The 6,281-nt window shown below is 40.9% G+C and overlaps 1 non-coding gene across 1 annotated transcript; it reads right to left on the bottom strand.

Annotated features, from left to right (window-relative positions):
- Positions 1 to 668: 668 nt before the first annotated feature.
- On the bottom strand, positions 669 to 775 carry LOC118489795. The gene has a single exon (XR_004887809.1). It is a non-coding gene; the product is annotated as a small nucleolar RNA R71 (small nucleolar RNA).
- Between the last annotated feature and the right edge of the window lie 5,506 nt (positions 776 to 6,281).

Consider the following 6,281-nt stretch of genomic DNA (forward strand, 5'->3'; position numbering starts at 1 on the left):
TCGGTGCAACACGGGGCCATGTCCAACTTCCAGTAACTGGGATCTGGAAAACAATCACTGTAACTCCGACCACGGGCCGTGTTCGCTGAACACGGGGCCGTGGTGAACCTTCTGACCAGCCTTCTTTTCTGTTTTTATTGCAGGACTTGGAACTAGACGCCAATCCTACATAGTGTATGAGCTCCAGTTCTAATAAGGACATAAAAGAACCTCTAGAAGAACCCAAACGCTTTCTCAGAAAAAGATTAAAAGCTAAAAACCAAGAGAAAGTTTCGGGTGATCCACCTCCAATGGCGGACCGACGTACCCTCATGGATTATCTACGACCCACCGTAGGTAACCTAGGCGCCGCTATCAATGCTCCGAATGTTGAAGCTAATAACTTCGAACTTCGGCCGCATTTGATACAAATGCTCCAAAACTCCGCAACCTTCCATGGGCTTGCGGACGAGGATCCCCATCTACATATTACTAATTTCTTAGAAATATGTGATACCTTTCGGATCAATGGAGCATCAAACGACGCCATCCGCCTCCGAATGTTTCCTTTCTCACTAAAAGACCGAGCGAAAGCTTGGCTCAACGCCCTCCCAGCTGGATCGGTAAATACCTGGGATGAACTAGCCCAAAAATTTCTATATAAGTATTTCCCTCCCGCTAAAACGGCTAAATTAATGACTGAAATTAATACATATTCACAAGAGGACGGGGAATCCTTATATGAAACTTGGGAAAGGTTCAAGGAGTTATTACGCAAGTGTCCACATCATGGCCTTGCGATATGGCAACAAGTATCCACTTTCTATAATGGACTGTTGCCACACACAAGGCAGACACTTGATTCTAGCTCCGGGGGACTTTTAGGTAATCGACGCCCGCATGAAATATATAACCAAATTGAGGAAATTGCTCAAACCAATTTTCAATGGCACACCCCCGAGGCAATAAATCTATTGCCCCGGGCGCCCATAAGGTCGATGAAAACACTTCTTTACAAGCCCAAATCGAGGCCCTTTCTTCAAAAATAAAAAAGTTAGAAATGACAAAAACAGTCTCGGTTATGGCTTGTGAAGGGTGTGGTGGGCCACATGAAAATTGGAGTTGTATGAAAGAAACAGACGATCAACAGGAATCGGTAAGCTACATTGATAATAGACCTAGGCCGTCGGGTCCTCCAACGGGCACTTACAACCAAGGATGGCGAAACCACCCAAACCTTGGTTGGAGAGAACCCGGCAATAGTAGTAACCAACAAACCCAACGAACAAACTTTCAACAACCAAGAAATGAATCACAAAATTTCACTCAACAACAAAGTGGACGAGAAAGGCTTGAAGATACTGTATCTCGCCTCATCTCCGACACTGAAAAGAAAAACTCGGAAAGATTTCTACAACTAGAATCAAATTTTAGAAATCAACAAGCTAGTATTCAAAACATAGAAAAACAATTAAATCAAATAGCTCAAAATTTTGCCGAGAGACCACAAGGCGCATTACCTAGCAATACCGAAACAAACCCAAAAGCGCAAGTTCATCTCATCACGCTACGAAACCGCACCGTGGGGCCTGCAGAAGCGCCGCCGCCGACAGAAGAAACAGTACCCCCACCTCTGCAGGAGAAGAACTCCCCTCCATCACCAGAGCCTACCAAGGCTCCTCGAGTTCCGTACCCCGGTAGGTTAATTCGTCAAAAGACCAATGAGCAATTCGCGAAGTTCGAAAGTCTACTAAAGCAATTGCATGTCAATATTCCTTTTATTGATGTCCTAACCCAAATGCCCAAATACTCTAAGTTCATGAGGGACTTCCTCACTCATAAAAAGAAAATTGAAACTTTGCAATTAGTTAAATTAGGCGAAGAATGCTCTGCACTCGTACTCAATAAACTTCCCCAAAAGAAAATCGATCCCGGAAGCTTCACGACTCCTTGCTCAATCGGGGAGTCCCCCGTTCGTAATGCACTAGCCGACCTTGGGGCTAGCATTAACCTCATGCCCTCATCAATGTTTAAAAGACTCAGCCTAGGAACAACGAGTCCTACAAAAATGAGCATACAACTTGCTGATAGATCCGTCAAATTCCCGCAAGGTGTCATTGAAAATGTCTTGGTAAAGGTAAGCAAATTCGTCTACCCCGCCGACTTTGTCATACTCGATATGGAGGAAGACACCGAGGTCCCCCTCATACTAGGGAGACCATTTCTTGCCACCGCACAAGCGGTGGTAGATATGAATGACAGAACACTCACCTTGAGGTATGGGGATGATGAAGTAAAATTCGGAGTTTAGAAGAGAATAGAGGACGACGACCCGGTCAACTACATGAAGGTTATTGATTGGAGCTTGGATGCTGCTCTCCGATGGTGTAACATGGGACGCCAAGCATCCCACTCAGAAAATATATAACCTCACATTGGGTCTAGCCAAGGACCCTTATAAACGTGGCGCACCACGGAGGCATTCCGCGGAACTATCCTTAGTTTAGTTTAATCTTTTAGTTTTAATTTGCAGAAATAAAACACACTCGCGGTGGTAAAGGATGAAAAAGGGAACGAGAAAAATGGCCCCATGCACAAAGAACGAAGCGACCCGACACAAATCTCCATTGCAGAAGGCTCAACACGGGCCGTGCTCAACCAACACGGCCCCGTGCTAAGCCACCTGCAGAAAAACGCCCAGTTCAGGTAACTGGACACGGGCCATGTTCACCAGACACGCCCCCGTGTCCAGGCTTCTGTCTCATTTCTTTAATTTTTATTACTGGCACCTGAACACGGGGCCGTGTCCGGTCACCACGGGGCCGTGTCCAGCTGCCAGTAACATAAATCTTTGCTTTTTAACACCACATTACACATCCAATCAACCTAAAAATTTATTTTTGGGACACATTGAGGACAATGTGTAATTTAAGTGTGGGGGGGAAGTTAACACCTTGAAATGTTGCAAGTCCTAACAACAAGCCTTACACAAAACTCTATTGGAACCGCTAAACACCCCAAATTTTTTTCAAAAACTTTCATCTTTTTTTTACTTGTCTAAAGTTTAAGTTAGGAATCCTAAGATTAATAAGGTTATACTTTTATAAATTTTACAACCGAGAGCGTCTTGATAAGAAGAACCAACATAAGAAAATTATGAAACGGCATAACAAGTCTAATTAAAATTTGATTATATATACTTGATCACATTAAAAACCCATTCCCACAAAAGTGAGTTTTGAGCCTTTATTGAGCATACAAATTTACATCCTTAGACTAAATGCTCATTTTTCGTTTCTTTTGTGAATAGCCGCTTGGTTCTTACAACTCTAGAACTTGCCACGACGATTCATTCCCGGTCCTTACCAACTTAAACCCAAGTAAGTAAATGATGGAGGCATTAGGACTAACCATTTTTCTTTCTACACCATTATTTTTCATTTTTTTTACCACCTACCCAAAATCCCCCTAGTTAACCCCTTTGAGCCTAAACCTTTCGTTTCTTTACCCTAAACCCTTTTTACCCACCAAAAACCCTGTTTTATTTTCACCCTTTATTTTAGTAACAAGCTCGGTTTTTTGCAAGCTCGTTCTTTCGGGTGACATCAAAAAAAAAATTGATGAAGTCAAAAACAAACAAAGCTATGCAAAGAAAAGCTTGTTTGGAGAAATACTTCAAAATAAAAAGTCACTAAAACAAAGTGTTTTACGAAAACCGACGCTTTTTACGCTTTTCGCCCTTTTACTAACCACTAACCCAACCACCCACCTTTAGCCCAAGCCTAACCCTTCACCCAAAAAGTCCTCTTGATATTTACAAAGGTAGAAAGTTAAAAAGGAGGAGGATTGATTGCTTGGCAAGCCTATGGTAGGCGTAAGTTCCATGCCGCTCTCGAGTGATTCACTAAAAAATGCACCTTCAGCCGAGTGTTGAGTGATTTCTCCCGTGAGGTATGTGAACTTGTATATAAATGAAATTTTAAAAAGGCATGTTATGCCCAAATAAGTAATTTATCTTATGAAACGTTCTAAATAAATCATAACGAATAGGATTGTAAATAAATAAAAATAAAACCCAAAAAGATCTTGGATTCCCAACACTCTATGACAAGCCAAAAACCTTCTCTTCTACCCATTCCATTTGGGAGTGTAAGCCACATTTAAAGAGTTTTGCTTGACGACAAGCAAAAGTTCAAGTGTGGGGGTATTTGATGTGTGTAAAATGCAACATATAAATTACATCAAATGAGGCATATAACTAACCCTTTTTAAGTACTAATGTAGGAAAAAGAGTGTTTTTGTCTTCCTTTTGTATTTTCAGGATTAAATGAGCTCAAATTCACAAAAGAAGCAAAAAGACAGCTAATTCTAACATAAATACAAGAAAAGGAACAAAAGTAGACTGCCCGAACCCTCAACGGCATCCTCCCAAGCAAAGAAGAGAAAACAGAAGCCTGAACACGCCCCGTGCTCAGCCAGCACGGGGCTGTGCCCAAGAAGCAGCAGAAAAGACAAACCTGTAGAAGCTTCTATTGCCCACCACGGGGCCGTGTCCAGTGAGCACGGGGGCGTGGCAAAAGTACATCAGGCGCATTAATTGTAATTGCGAATTACAATTAATGAAGAGAGAGAGTGTCAGACGGGCACGGGGCCGTGTCCAGTGGACACGGGGCCGTGCCCAGCCTTCTGTTCAGCCTATAAATAGGAGTGCTTGGTTTCATTCCAACTCATCCCTTGGCACACCACCTCTCTCACACTTCATCCACCACCCACCACCACCATAACACCATCATCCACCACCATCATCCATTGTCCATCGTAGAGTGTGTGAGTCGTCTCGAGATCCAAGATTGATCGTAAGAGTTCTTGACAATCAAGGCCATGCTTGCCTAAGTCTCTTACATCACTTGGTGATGACAAGTGTTTAGTATAATACTTTTTATTTTTAATCTTTTTCACTTTTTATTTGGTTTTGTATTAATGACTTTAATAAGTAGTTGCTTATGTTGAAGGTGATCTTTCCTTATCGTTTGTCCGTGGTGTCTTGGCATTATTTTACTGTCTATATAAAATAAAAGATTTTCACCATTCATATCTCCACGGTCTATATGGAGGTATGTTGGCTACCTAGTCGGGGGTTAAGGGAACGGTTTGGTAAGGGTCTTGCCCTTGTTCAGCGTTTAGAGGTCCTACAAGGGACCTGGGTCAAATTTAGTAGGATCTCCTTCAATGCCCATAGGTATTGGATGGCGGGGATCCAAACTCTTTGACCCCCTCATAAGTTAACTACTATTAATACTATAACCCGGCTATTTAGGACTGTATCCCTGCTGACTCAGACTACTTAGCCGAGGGTAACGTCACCGCCAAAAGCGGGGCCTACCACAATTTGCATTAATAACTTAATTTATTATCTTCCAATAATCCAACCCTTTAGGATTGTATCCTTGCTGACTCAAACTACTGGGTTGAGGGTAACGTCGCCTTCAAAAGAGGGGCCTACTACAATAACTAAGATAATCTCTTAAACAAGTGCAAAAGTGCGAAAATAATCAAAGGTTATACTAATACACGAGTCGGATCCAAGTGATTCATCTTGTCTATCTCTTTTTATTTTATTTTTATTTTTCAGCATTTAGTTAGTTTTTATTTTTCTAGTTTAAAAACTTTTTTTTCTAACTTTTTGATTTGATTAGACGTTGAGGATAAACCGGTACTAAAAGCTCTTGTGTCCTTGGACGACCTCGGTATCTTACCAACACTATAATACGTCCACGATGGATGCACTTGCCCATATGTGTGTTTAGTGTTAGTAAATATCGTGTTTTATAAATTTAAAACTTGGCTAAAAGTGTAAAATGGCTTAAAATATATATTAAAAATATAACACACTTCACGCACATCAACCCTCGCCAAAAAGAAAAAATAAAAAATAAGTTTGTATATAGGTTACTTTGTTTACTTTTTGCAATTTAAGTTTTCTGTATTTCATTTCTTAGTTTAGAACACTTTATTAAAATCCAAAAAGATTTTATTTTTCCTTTATTTTTGACAAACCAAAGTGGAGAGTTAATCGTTGGATTCTCGAAGATTGAAGCAGATGCAGGAAAGTTCTGAGCTGAAAAATGAGGAGAGCTTACTTTGTCAGAGTTTGAGATGTTTTCAAAGATTAAACGAAATCATTAACTTGATACTTGTTATTTTCAGGAAAATGTGAAAATTGTTGTTTTAAAATCAGTTTGATTCGTCAAATGATCAACCAAGGTCATTAAATTGGACTTGGTAGATTAATTGAGTAATCA

This window comes from Helianthus annuus, chromosome 2 (assembly GCF_002127325.2).
Source record: "Helianthus annuus cultivar XRQ/B chromosome 2, HanXRQr2.0-SUNRISE, whole genome shotgun sequence".
NCBI classification, from domain to species: Eukaryota; Viridiplantae; Streptophyta; class Magnoliopsida; order Asterales; family Asteraceae; genus Helianthus; species Helianthus annuus.